Source organism: Schistocerca piceifrons, chromosome 1 (genome assembly GCF_021461385.2).
Source record: "Schistocerca piceifrons isolate TAMUIC-IGC-003096 chromosome 1, iqSchPice1.1, whole genome shotgun sequence".
Classification (NCBI taxonomy): domain Eukaryota; kingdom Metazoa; phylum Arthropoda; class Insecta; order Orthoptera; family Acrididae; genus Schistocerca; species Schistocerca piceifrons.
In genome coordinates this window covers 116,277,436-116,291,756 of record NC_060138.1, presented here as the reverse complement: position 1 = coordinate 116,291,756, position 14,321 = coordinate 116,277,436, and positions in this window count along the sequence as shown.

The window sequence follows — 14,321 nt, the reverse complement described above, 5'->3', positions numbered from 1 at the left end:
GCTGCTGAAGACGGAATATACGACGATGCGCACACAACAAATTCCGTAGTTTTACAACCGACATTATCGGAGAAAAAATATTTTGCATTTCGTACTGAACGCCCTCGTAAATAAGAAAAACAAATGTAGTGAAGCGTTTGAAATATTGCACCGCCTATATGAATATTCGTGTTACAACTCTGGTAGTAGAAACATATAAAACTGCACCCAGCACATCTGAAAAGCGCGTTCCTATGTGAATGAGAGAAGGGGAAAACGAGCCAAAAAGAAACACCGTGGTGGTGTCCAGACTGCAGTGTACCTTTGAACGCCCGAATTTTTCAAAGCGTGCCACTCTCAGTCAACTTATGTGCGTGTACAAATATTTGTTCGTCATAAAAACATGCTTCGGTAAAACATTTCGTATATCAGCTAATTTTAATATTTCGAAATATAATTTTTAGATAATATAAACCAGTTTTCGTAATTTCAGTCGAAACAACACACACATTTATTGCATTCAAGATTACAGAGCTATGATTTTCGAAACAATGTGCTACAAACAGCGGTCCAGCAGCCTCTTACAGGGTGACTGAGGCCATTAATTATTATCTCAGTTCCCCTAGCTCCCTTACTACAAGAATCTGGCTTCCTTCCCATTTCTTCTATTTTCGTTTCTTCCCTACTGACGATCGATTGTTTCTTGTTACCTTTCCTGTTAGACTTAACTAGACACACGTTGGTGTTGGATATGCTAACGTTAGTGCCCAGCTAAGAATTTTGTAAGCATGCGGCGGGACGGGTTGGTCTCTCACTATCCTTTAAACAATCAGTCCACCTACCTCGAAAGGTTTCAGTTTGTCTGCCGTTTGAATCTGGTAGATACTGCTTTAGCCGACAAAGCCAGCGTTGACGAAAATTTGACTGAAGACCTACCGCTGAAACGCCACATAACTCCAGTCCATGAGCATTAGCTGAAAGTTAAACTATCAGCGTTCGGGATCACTGCGTGCAATGTTTGAAAAGAAATCTGTAAAATTTCCTTTAAGTTGGTTTATCGTCTTTAAAGCACGGAAAATGGCTAATATGATCGTATTTCATATCCCGACATCAATTATATAATGTTTCTGTCCTACCCGATATTTTGAACGCGCTAAACAGTCACTGACCTACGACTAATTTCGAGTGAATACATATAGTCGTTCAGTAGGCTTCTTCTAAAGAAATGCTCTCCATAATGGCTCGTAATCTGCACGAAACACGCCATGTGGAGTTTATGTGCGACATGAAATGTTCACATACGAATATATCCTACAATAAACCACTCATAGGGCTCAAACTTTAACAAAACACTCAATACTGTAGTCGCTTTCCGTCAACGACACGAGAACCGATCAGACGTTCCAATTTTTTCATTTTTGTACAAATCTGACCAGCGCAGCTTAGCGTACGTATCTACCAGAAGACGGCTCCCGAGCGACTATCTCGACTCACAAGGTCAATCGATTCCTCCACAGGAAAACACGTCTGATATATTCTATACAACACTGGTGACGGCATGTGCGTCACATGACAGGAATATGTTGTCGACCCACCTAACTTGCACACTTGGCGAATGGGTAAAAAGAATATTCTACCATGCCCGATTTAGGTTTTCTTGTGGATGTGATAATCACAGATTTAGTTATAAGGTGGCACAGTGGACAGGCCTTGAAAAACTGAACACAGATCAATCGAGAAAACAGGAAGAAGTTGTGTGGAACTATGAAAAAATAAGCAAAATATACAAACTGAGTAGTCCATGGGCAACATAGGCCACATCAAGGATAATATGAGCTCACGAGTGCCGTGGTCCCGTGGTTAGCGTGAGCAGCTGCGGAACGAGAGGTCCTTGGATCAAGTCTTCCCTCGAGTGGAAAATTTAAATTCTTATTTTCAGACAATTATCAGATTTCAGGCACTCACACATAATCAACTTCGCTCTCCAAAATTCCAGGACATGTTCAGATTTGCTTGGACATATGCAGGATTTGACGGTCTACACACGGAAAAATTTGAAAACGTTAAAAACATATGATTTGACAGAGCACAGAGAAAACTTTGCGACTGTGAAACTGTTGCATTCATTTGTTGCAGTTTATGTGACACACTCTTATGTTTTCATCACTTTTTTGGGAGTGATTATCATATCCACAAGGAAACCTAAATCGGGCAAGGCAGAATATTCTTTTTACCCATTGGCCAAGTGTGCAAGTTAGGTGGGTCGACAACATATTCCTGTCATGTGACGCATATGCCGTCACCAGTGTCGTATAGAATATATCAGACGTGTTTTCCTGTGGAGGAATCGATTGACCTGTGACCTTGCGATCAAATGTTTTCGGTTCCCATTGGAGAGGCACGTCCTTCCGTCTACTAATCGCACGGTTTTGCGGTGCGGTCGCAAAAACAGATACTAAACTTATTACAGTGAACAGAGACGTCATTGAACGAACGGACAGATCATAAGTTTGCAAAAATAAAGTATGTAAACTTTCGCTAGTGGGAAGACTTGAACCAAGAAACTCTGGCTCCGCAGCCGCTCACGCTAAGCACGGGACCACGGTGATCTTGTGCTCAGATGATCCTTGATGTTGCCTTTGTTGCCCATGGACTACTCAGTTTGTATATTTTGCTTGTTTTTTCATAGTTCCACACAACTTCTTCCTGTTTTTTCGATTGATCTGTGTTCAGTTTTTCAAGGCCTACCCACTGTGCCAACTTATAACTAAATCTGAGGGGGGTGCGATGGGGAGGTTCCCCTGTCAGAGCTGAGGCACAAAGGCCTACTCAAACGCGCGGGAAACGTTGACTTCCTATTGGCTATTATATTAAGCAACCAACCAGATCGTCTCTAGCACTGCTACATTCGCGGTATTTCTAATGCAAATCAGATTACCACAAGTAATTTAGACTAGGATCCTCGTAATTCCAAAACTAAATAAAAATAAGGAAAACAAAATATGATTCTTTACCACAATATATATTACTAATAAATTTAATACTCAAAGCCCCTTGTGGCTACCTTTTGCAAAATCAAGCTCACTCGGACGTACGTCACGAATTCCCCTACTGCACAAATTTCTCACGCATACATTTACAGCCGGCCGGGGTGGCCGAGCAGTTCTAGGCGCTACAGTCTGACCGCGCGACCGCTACGGAGGCAGTTTCGAATCCTGCCTCGGGAATGGATGTGTGTGATGTCCTTAGGTTAGTTAGGTTTAAGTAGTTCTAAGTTCTGATGACCTCAGAAGTTAAGTTCCATAGTGTTCAAAACCATTTGAACCACACATTTACATAGTTTTAATAAATATTACATTCTAACTTTAGGTGTTTCCTCCATTCACTCTCTGTCTCACCGAGACACTCACACAACCAAAACACGATTAAATAATTTTCCAAAGTACTTTTAATGAATTTAGAAATCTGTAATAAAGAAACTACAGAAAATTCCAGAAAATTAGATAACGTCAACCTATCGTCTTGGTTATTTCAATTAATACTAGACATGAATACATTAGAGTCCCTAACTCAATTTCACAATGCCAGCACGGTTAGTATGTGTTTTAGGAAAATTCCGGAAAATTTGATAACGTCAACCTATCGTCTTTGTTATTTCAATTAATACTAGACATGAATACATTAGAGTCCCTAATTCAATTTCACAATGCCAGCATGGTTAGTATGTGTTTTAGGTAAAACTTTATTTACTTTCAACATTGCAGCACAATGAGAAATCGTGATAATCTAATATATAAGAAACTATCAGCCTCGATTGCTGTAATGAAACCAACCTTTACCTAGGTTTCAGCCCAAATAACTGAGTCTTCTTCTGAAGGTATACTTGAATCTATAACTCGTCTAAGTGGTCATGGTCAGGCTGTTTTAGTTTTATTTCTAGACCATGCCCCCTTAGACAAATTATAGATTCAGCTATATCTTCTGAAGAAGGCTCAGTTATTTAGGCTGAAACCTAGATAACTGTTGGTTTCATTACCACAATCGAGGCTGATAGTTTCCTATATATTAAAACTTTATATGTCCGAAAGTATGGAAGTTACTGATTTGAAATTTTAATAGTATGGTTGTGTTACCCATAGAATTTGGGATACTAAGAACGAAAACTATCGATTAATATTCATAGTGTATGTGTAACATATTGCACGCAGCGTGAACCAAGTTCACAGCTCGCTGGGCCCGGTAGCCTGAGTTAGCTGTGCCAGCGTGAGAACCAAATTCTGCTCTCCTCTCGGCTCCACGATAAGATGCGTTTCCAATGTGAGATTACAGCTCTTAATAATTTGCTTTGTTGCAAGCAGTAAACAGTTCTCAACGGGGTCACTGCCTACGGTACCAGTACTGTCGTTTTTCCCGGAAGGTCGCATTTCAGCGTTAGTTCAGCAATAGCGACTCAGGAACGTGGAGGCTGTAACTTCACAACCGGCACCGATCGACAGAAAGACTGAAGTGGAGCTGGCCCGCGATTATGGCAGTAGCGTGCAGTTGCTTACAGTTTCACGAACAGCGTGTAATTCTCACGCTGTGCGACTGCCATAGCGGAGATGCGATTTGCGGCTTTTCCCATGAGGAGATTGGGTGGATGGTGCTGAGGAGGGTGGGGGGGGGGATGGAGAGAGGGGTGGAAAGGTTAGTAAGGGAGTGGAAAGGATAGTAGGGGGGAGGGAAGCGTAGTAGGGGGGAGTTTCGCTCTCTTCGTTATTGTTCGCGTAACAACTAATATATTGATAAATGGATGAGATAAAATATGTTGCTACGAAAAGAGCCCTAAAATACTTTTTAGGGATGCTATGCTGTGACTTTCTTTGGATCATTCATTTTCAACAAAACAAAATATATTATGTTCTTATTATTCTGGTTCTTGTTTTCTATAAAAGGAACATTGTATCGTTACTGTAACTCGCTATGAAGTTCAACATATCTTTCTTACTTTACAGTTATTGAAAAGGTGGTTGTTGTTGTTGTCTTCAGCCCTGAGACACGTTTGATGCAGCTCTCCATGCTACTCTATCTTGTGCAAGCTTCTTCATCTCCCAGTACTTACTGCAACCTACATCCTTCTGAACCTGCTTAGTGTATTCATCTCTTGGTCTCTTCGATTTTTACCCTCCACGATGCATTCCAACGCTAAATTTATGATCCCTTGATGCCTCAAAACATGTCCTACCAACCGATCCCTTCTTCTAGTCAAGTTGTGCCACAAACGTCTTTTCTCCCCAATTCTATTCAATACCTCCTCATTAGTTATGTGATCTACCGATCTAATCTTCAGCATTCTTCTGTAGCACCACATTTCGAAAGCTTCTATTCTCTTCCTGTCCAAACTATTTATTGTCCATGTTTCACTTCCATCCATGGTTACACTCCATACAAATACTTTCAGAAACGACTTCCTGACACTTAAATCTATACTCGATGTTAACAAATCCCTCTTCTTCATAAACGCTTTCCTTGCCATTGCCAGTCTACATTTTATATCCTCTCTACTTCTACCATCATCAGTTATTTTGCTTCCCAAATAGCAAAACTCCTTTACTACTTTAAGTGTTTCATTTCCTAATCTAATTCCCTCAGCATCACCCGACTTAATTCGACTACATTCCATTATCCTCGTTTTTCTTTTGTTGATGTTCATCTTATATCCTCCTTTCAAGACACTGTCCATTCCGTTCAACTGCTCTTCCAAGTCCTTTGGTGTCTCTGACAAAATTACAATGTCATCGGCGAACCTCAACGTTTTTATTTCTTCTTCATGGACTTTAATACCTACTCCGAATTTTTCTTTTGTTTCCTTTACTGCTTGCTCAATATACAGATTGAATAACATCGGGGACAGGCTACAACTCCGTCTCACTCCCTTCCCAACCACTGCTTTCCTTTCATGCCCCTCGACTCTTATAACTGCCATCTGGTTTCTGCACAAATTGTAAATAGTCTTTCGCTCCCTGTATTTTACCCCTGCCACCTTTGAAATTTGAAAGAGAGTATTCCAGTCAACATTGTCAAAAGCTTTCTCTAAGTCTACAAATGCTAGAAATGTAGGTTTGCCTTTCCTTAATCTATTTTCTAAGATAAGTCGTAGGGTCAGTATTGCCTCACGTGTTCCAACATTTCTGCGGAATCCAAACTGATCCCCGCCGAGGTCGGCTTCTACCAGTTTTGCCATTCGTCTGTAAAGAATTCGCGTTAGTGTTTTGCAGCTGTGACTTATTAAACTGAACGTTCAGTAATTTTCACATCTGTCAACAGCTGTTTTCTTTGGGATTGGGATTATTATATTCTTCTTGAAGTTTGAGGGTATTTCGCCTGTCTCATACATCTTGCTCACCAGATGGTAGAGTTTTGTCAGGACTGGCTCTCCCAAGGCCGTCAGTAGTTCCAATGGAATGTTGTCTACTCCCGGGGCCTTGTTTCGACTCAGGTCTTTCAGTGCTCTGTCAAACTCTTCACGCAGTATCATATCTCCCATTTCATCTTCATCTACATCCTCTTCCATTTCCGTAATATTGTCCTCAAGTACATCGCCCTTGTGTAGTCCCTCTATATACTCCTTCCACCTTTCTGCTTTCCATTGATGTTACAGTACGCAACGTTCGTTCAACTTCAAAATTTTGCAGTGGATTTTGGTCAACATTAAAACACCAATAAGTACCACGACTAAAACGAGAACATGAGACTGTTGTCAGACAGAAAATGTTTTTACTCTAATGTTTGTCAGACCAGAACTACAAACAGTAAGATTTCTTTTATGTCATGAAGGTAAATTATCCTTTTGCACTGTTAATAATATAACATCATCCGCAGCCCACGTTCATCTGTAAAACACATCATAAAATCTGCTGCTCAGCCGTGCAATCCCGAAAGCTGAAAGAAATAATGTTAGTTCACTGTTAACTGTCCGCTTCTTTGCGGTATGATTGGTTTCATTTAATGCAGTTTGAATGTGCCGCGACAGCGGCTCGTTCGTTCGCAGCGCGGCTGTGCATCACTAATAATGATTAAATAGCTGAAAATATCTTAAAAAGATGGAGTAAAATACCATGGAAGCTTATTACAAGTTTTCACTAAGTAACTCTATTCAAAACATTTGGACAGATTAAATTCTTACACACCTTTACAAATCAACGCCTAATGCCGGCCTTCTCTCAGTCTTGACGAAAGAATGCTACACAAGCATACAATATAGCGTCAAAGGCTCTTCCTACTCACGTAACTTCAAAAAGACGACAGAGAAATGAATGTTCGGTCACTACTATTTATATTCGGTTTAATACATTTACATCTTTGTTTGATATTTAATAAGTATTGTCTGTGGCGGTTCAAGTACTCACCGACACAGATATTATCTTTAAAAAATCGATACATAATTCTATACAAGGTTAAAACATTATACATAATGGTTTCTCTTCATTTCATAAAGTTCACTCAATCACTGTCCATGCAGAAATAAAATTATAATCATCCAGTTCATTTCTTTTTTTTCTTTTTTTTTACCACATATAATATGTGTTTTGCCAGGAGACGTTACAGGAGGAAAGGGTAGTAGGGGGAGGGAGGGTGGGCGGTGACGACGTTTGTCTCCTATCTGCGCATTACCTCACTATCTAGAAGCTCCATTCAGTTCGCGTCCACTCTTACGTGTTGAAGCAAATTATGTGCTGTTGCTTTTTGTTTTTCTGTTCTATCGACTTTGTTAGTTCTGTTTGACGTTAATAATGCCGAACTGAACTGTGACTTTACATGAAAACTAATCAGACACCTCTTCATAGTTTTCCAAAAGCTCCAGGAATATATCATCAGCAGGATCAGCTCTGTAACAGAACTAACGGCTTTAACACTAAAAGTACTACTGTCTGTAACATTACTTTAAAGAAGACTACAATGTTACTTATAATACGTCTTGATTGCAAAATGTTTATTCATATGACCGGTTTCGGTTCATCTAGAACCATTTTCAGATCTGATATTTCGGCTACAGGAGTAACCCGTCCAAATCCAGCAACTTTCACATGCTGCGTCTCATAAAACTTTTATGTGACGACTCATAAAACTCATAAAACTTTTATGTGACGCAGTATATGAAAGTTGCTGGATTTGGACGGGTTGCTCCTGTAGCCGAAATATCACATCTGAAGATGGTTCTAGATGAACCGAAACCGGTCATATGAATAAACATTTTGCAATCAAGACGGATTGTAAGTAATGTTGTAAAATCACTGACTGCGGCTATCCTATCAGACATTATGTCTTTTTTTGCAAAGTTTATGGAAGACTGTTATTTAAGTGACCTCAAGAGCGAGTTATTGAAACTTCCTCAGAAGATCTTAAACCGCAGTGGAGTCCCTACAATGAACTTTATTAAAGCCAGTTCTTCTGTTCCATCCTGTAGTCAACAAGTATCACAAAAAAATGATATAAGAAAGTCATAATTGTGCCCTTAACACAGTAGCTTCACTGCCGCCGGAGAATAAAAAGGTTGAGCGTAGTGGAGCAACAGAAAAACGCCATATCGACGATGAAAGAGATACAGCTGCTGTGTGAAGAAAATCGGTCTTTAACAACAGAAAAAAGTACGCTGAGAACATTTCCAATTATTGGCTCATATTTTACGCTGGGGAAGCAGTGCCATAGCCTTCAGTTTAGACACAGTGGTGAACTACAGACTACGGAACTCGTATGTTGCTTTTCTTGTAATTACAAGAGTGAAACTACAGATTGCCACTGCTCTTGATATGCAGGGTTGTCAGAGAAAAATGTGAAAAGCTTGTAAGGATGTTGCAGGGTAGGTTAAGAAAAAAAATCGATACCCTGCGCCGTATCAGAGTTAATTAGCATTGAAGTTGGCCTCTCAGGTCGCTGCATACGAAGATTCAAGCGCCCCAGCAGATCCAGTTAGTGTCAGTTGTTCTCATAGCATAGACGATGGAGCACTAAACTGACCACCATTGGGCTGGGGTTCTGTTCTTACTACTGTCTCACGTCCAATTTTTATATCGCTCTGCCAGCCGCTGTCGCCGAGCGGTTCTAGGCGCTTCAGTCCGAAACCGCTCTGCTGCTACAGTCGCAGGTTCGAATCCTGCCTCGGGCATGGATGTGTGTGACGTCTTTAGGTTAGTCAGCTATAAGTAGTTCTAAGTCTAGGGCACTGATGACCTCAGATGTTAAGTCCGATAGTGCTTAGAGCCATGTAAACCATTTTTTTATATCGCTCTATTGCTCGGTTTTAGGAAACCAAACGAAGAACAAATCTTTGTTTGTCCATCCTAGTCGTAGATGGTTACAGGAACTTTTCTGCATGAAATTAAAATTGGAACACCTGCAGCCGTCTCTTTTGCATTTAATTTATACACACAGCCAGTTCCATTACACAATCTTCAGGCCCCTTGACCAACGTAAATTGAGAGGAATCCAGTCTCCTGTACAGTCATAACAGGAGCCAATATTAAACAACCGATGTTCGTAGACACGATACTACCCCTCCGTTCATCAACCGACGACTGTCAGAAGCCCGCATCTCGTGGTCGTGCGGTAGCGTTCTCGCTTCCCACGCCCGGGTTCCCGGGTTCGATTCCCGGCGGGGTCAGGGATTTTCTCTGCCTCGTGATGGCTGGGTGTTGTGTGATGTCCTTAGGTTAGTTAGATTTAAGTAGTTCTAAGTTCTAGGGGACTGATGACCATAGATGTTAAGTCCCATAGTGCTCACAAGGGAACCTCCCCATCGCACCCTCCTCAGAATTAAAGTTGGCACAGTGGATAGGCCTTGAAAAACTGAACACAGATCAATCGAGAAAACAGGAAGAAGGTGTGTGGAACTATGAAAAAAATAAAATATACAAAGTGAGTAGTCCATGTGTAAGATAGGCAACATACAGGTGAGTGCGAACTCATCAGCGCCGTGGTCCCGTGGTTAGCGTGTGCAGCTGCGGAACGATAGGTCCTTGGTTCAAGTCTTCCCTCCGGAGAAAATTGAGAGGAATCCAGTCACCTGTACAGTCATAACAGGAGCCAATATTAATCATAATCATAATCAACTTCGCTCTCCAAAATTCCAGGACAAGTTCAGATTTGCTTGGACATATGCAGGCTTTGACGGTCTACACACTGAAAAATTTGAAAACGTTAAAAACATATGTTTTGACAGAGCACAGACGAAACTGTGCGACTGTGAAACTGTTGCATTCATTCGTTGCAGTTTATGTGACAAACTCTTATGTTTTCACACTTTTTTGGGAGTGATTATCACATCCACAAGAAAACCTAAATTGGGCAAGGTACAAGAATCTTTTTACCCATTCGCCAAGTGTACAAGTTAGGTGGATCGACGACATATTCCTGTCATGTGACGCACATGCCGTCACCAGTGTCGTATAGAATATATCAGACGTGTTTTCCTGTGGAGGAATCGGTTGACCTATGACCTTGCCATCAAATATTTTCGGTTCCCATTGGAGAGGCACCTCCTTTCGGCTACTAATCGCACGGTTTTGCGGTCCGGCCGCAAAACACAGACACTAAACTTATTACACTGAACAGAGACGTCAATGAACGAACGGACAGATCATAAGTTTGCAAAAATAAAGAAAGTAAACTTTTTACACTAGGGAAGATTTGAACCAAGAACCTCTCGCTCCGCACTTGCTCACGCTAACCACGGAACCACGGCGCTCCTTAGTTCTCATTATCATTGATGTTACCTATCTTGCACGTGGACTACTCAGTTTGTATATTTTGCTTATTTTTTTCATAGTTCCACACACCTTCTTCCTGTTTTCTCGATTGATCTGTGTTCAGTTTTTCAAGGCCTATCCAATGTGCCAACTTATAACTAAATCTGAGGGGGGTGCGATGGGGAGGTTCCCTTGTCAGAGCCGTTTTTGACTGTCAGAACAGCTTCACAAAAAACACGTTCTGCGACACCGTCTGGCAGGCCAATTTAAAATACGAGCATAGCGGCCTGATTGGCTAACTTCAGTGCTAATTAATTTGGTAACGGCGCAATGAGTCTAATTTTTTTGTTAACATTTATTTCTCAGCACAGCCTACCCTGCATCGCCTTCACAAGCTTTTCAGACTGTTTCTGATCACCCTCTACACAACGCTTTGAAAAGGTCGAAATCGAAACCGCTGAAATGGAAAGGAAATTCAGGAGAAAAATTGTAGTCCACTATGAGCACTTGGAGAGGCTAGATAGGGAAACGCGTGAATAGCAGAATCATATAACTTGGAACAAAATGCTTGCATACGACGTGTGGGAGAAGTGGGCGAAGAAGTCAACAAGACGCAATGACTTGGCAAGGTTGAGCCTGAGGTCGGGCAATATGTGAAAAACGAATTGAAATCATTTATACACAATGGGAGTGTAACAGGAGGCAACCTAGCAGTCCTCCTCAGTTTCGGAAATTTTAGAAAATTTCATTGAAACGGAAGATGGCATTCGAGGGTCTGTTTATATTAATTCAAAGATGTGCAACCTGAACTATGGGACGAACAGCGAAAAAAGTGCTTAGTTGCATCTAGAATGGAGGGCGAAGCTGACAATTTGGGGACAAGAATCGGACAAAAATGCGAGACGTTTGCTGATGCTGACTTTGAAAAGGAGTTCTTATAACAGTACTGGTCCACGAGAAAGCAGGATTACGAGTGGAACAGTTTATAGCATAGCAGAAGATTTGATTGAGGACCGACCCAAATTTTAAAAAAATTATTCCAAGAATATTACAAAAGGAACCTACACTTGGACAAACCGATTAATGCAGAGGCGATCGCCTCTCATAATATGTAATCTACCAGTAGCAGTTTGTGAAAAGTAGTTACCGTTTCTCAAGAGCCATGTGGAAGCAATAAAGTCAATGCTGAGACAACTAGATACATTGTATGAGCATCACGGAAAGGAAACACCGGAATACGATGGAAAGCTGTCATTAAACGGCGTGAGGATTACTGGTACGTGATCACGCACTGATAGAGGATATTGTGAACAACAACGAAAGGTTTTAACGCAGTTTTCGTGATCGTCGTAGCTACGGCTGACAACGCGGCGGTTGCAGCCACCACGACAAGGAGCGTGTGACAATACAGGAATTGAGACAGCTGACAGGGAGCAGAATGTAAACAACAGCCCCTGTATGCAGTGGCGTGATGTTACAGAGGAAAAAAAAGTCAGTTTCCTGATGCGGTCATATCCGAAACTGATGACGTAGGACCAGCGGCAATATCAATATGCAAGACACAAGAAACCACTGACATGGTAGACGATTTGGGGTAGGAAATGGTGGAGAGCTTGGAGACAAATACACCGGTCCAGGTTTGCTTTTTCCAATGGAACCATAGTACTTTCTCCTGCTGCTACTGCTGCTACTATAGGCCTAAGGAGGATGAATTCAACGCTGTTAGTAGTTTCAAAGAAATTACGATTTTTAAATGTTGGAATTTATGTTTTGAACATGAAACTGATTGCAGTATTATGTGGAAGTTCGTGTTATATGAACTGCCGCATCAGACTGATGCGACACGACAGCTTGACGCAGCTAAGAGGGTCTACTTGCAGAAGCAGAATAGCGCAGATGAGTTTAATTCAAAACTAATACTAATCACGCATGGCTACATGTGGCTGAAGCGACTCACCAATTGGATGGCAAAGGACGTGCCGTCTAAGGACGAGTCAACAGTTAGTATGGGAACAGTTCTTCTCCTACTGCTGCTAGCGACTTTTAACGTCAAAAATTAAATGGATTTAAAAAGAAGAAACTGAACTACAAAGATTTTAAATAATAATCTTGCGTCATGAATTTAATGACAATATTCACGATTACATTACAAAATTAAGCCAGTAACACCAACGAAAACGGGAAATCACAGAAGAATATCATAACAGACATTTTCTTAAAATACAGTTTATGTAATCAAGTATTAGAAATGCCTGCAGTGTGATATAGTAAAGCTTTGCTCTCTCCTGGACAAACTGAAGAGACTCCTCCGATATCGTTGCACATGTTTCAGCAATGCGGTGTTTTAAGTCTCGTTGATTCGTTAGAACTTGGCCACCTACTTCATCAGTTAGTTTACCTAGAAATAAAAGGCCAGTGGCTTCAAATCAGGCGAACGCTCTGGGCAGCTGATAACGCATTCACGTCCGATCCAGTGACCAGGAAGGAGGTGGGTGAGCGCTTTCCTAGCCACAAGCAGATAGTGAAACGGATACCCATCGTGCTGCTACCTCATACGCATTTCAAGTGGTACTACCTCTAAGAGAGCAGATAACGCTTCGGTAAGAATTTGTGCGTATATTTTACTAGCTGTGGTAGAGCTGACAATCGCGAAAATTATCGCATAATCAGCTTAACAGCTAATGCATCCAAGTTGGTCACAAAAATAATATACACAAGAACGGAAAAGAAAACAGAGGATGTGTTACATTACGATCAGTTCGGGTTTAAGAAAGGCAATGGCAGCAGGAAGGCAATTCTGACGCGGCTGATAATGAAAGCAAGGCTACAGGGTGGTCCATTGATCGTGACCGGGCCAAATATCTCACGAAATAAGCGTCAAACGAAAAAACTACAAAGAACGAAACTTGTCTAGCTTGAAGGGCGAAACCAGATGGCGCTATGGTTGGCCCGCTAGATGGCGGTGCCATAGGTCAAACGGATATCAACCGCACTTTTTTAGATAGGAACCCCCATTTTTTATTACATATTCATGTAGTACGTAAAGAAATATGAATGTTTTTGTTGGACCACTTTTTCCGCTTTGTGACAGATGGCGCTTTAATAGTCACAAACATATGGCTCACAATCTTAGACCAGTTGGTAACAGGTAGGTTTTTTAAATTAAAATACAGAACGTAGGTACGTTTGAACGTTTTATTTCGGTTGTTCCAATGTGATACATGTACCTTTGCGAACTTATCATTTCTGAGAACGCATGCTGATACATCGTGATTACCCGTAAATACCACATTAATGCAATAAACGCTCAAAATGATGTCCGTCAACCTCAGTGCATTTGGCAATACGTGTAACATTCCTCTCAACAGCGAGTAGTTCCTCTTCCGTAATGTTCGCAAATACATTGATAATGCGCTGACGCGTGTTGTCAGGCGTTGTCGGTGGATCACGACAGCAAATATCCTTCAATTTTCCCCACAGAAAGAAATCTGGGGACGTCAGATCCGGTGAACATGCGGGCCGTGATATGGTGCTTCGACGACCAATCCACCTGGCATGAAATATGCTATTCAATACCGCTTCAGCCGCACGCGAGCTATGTGCCGGACATCCGTCACG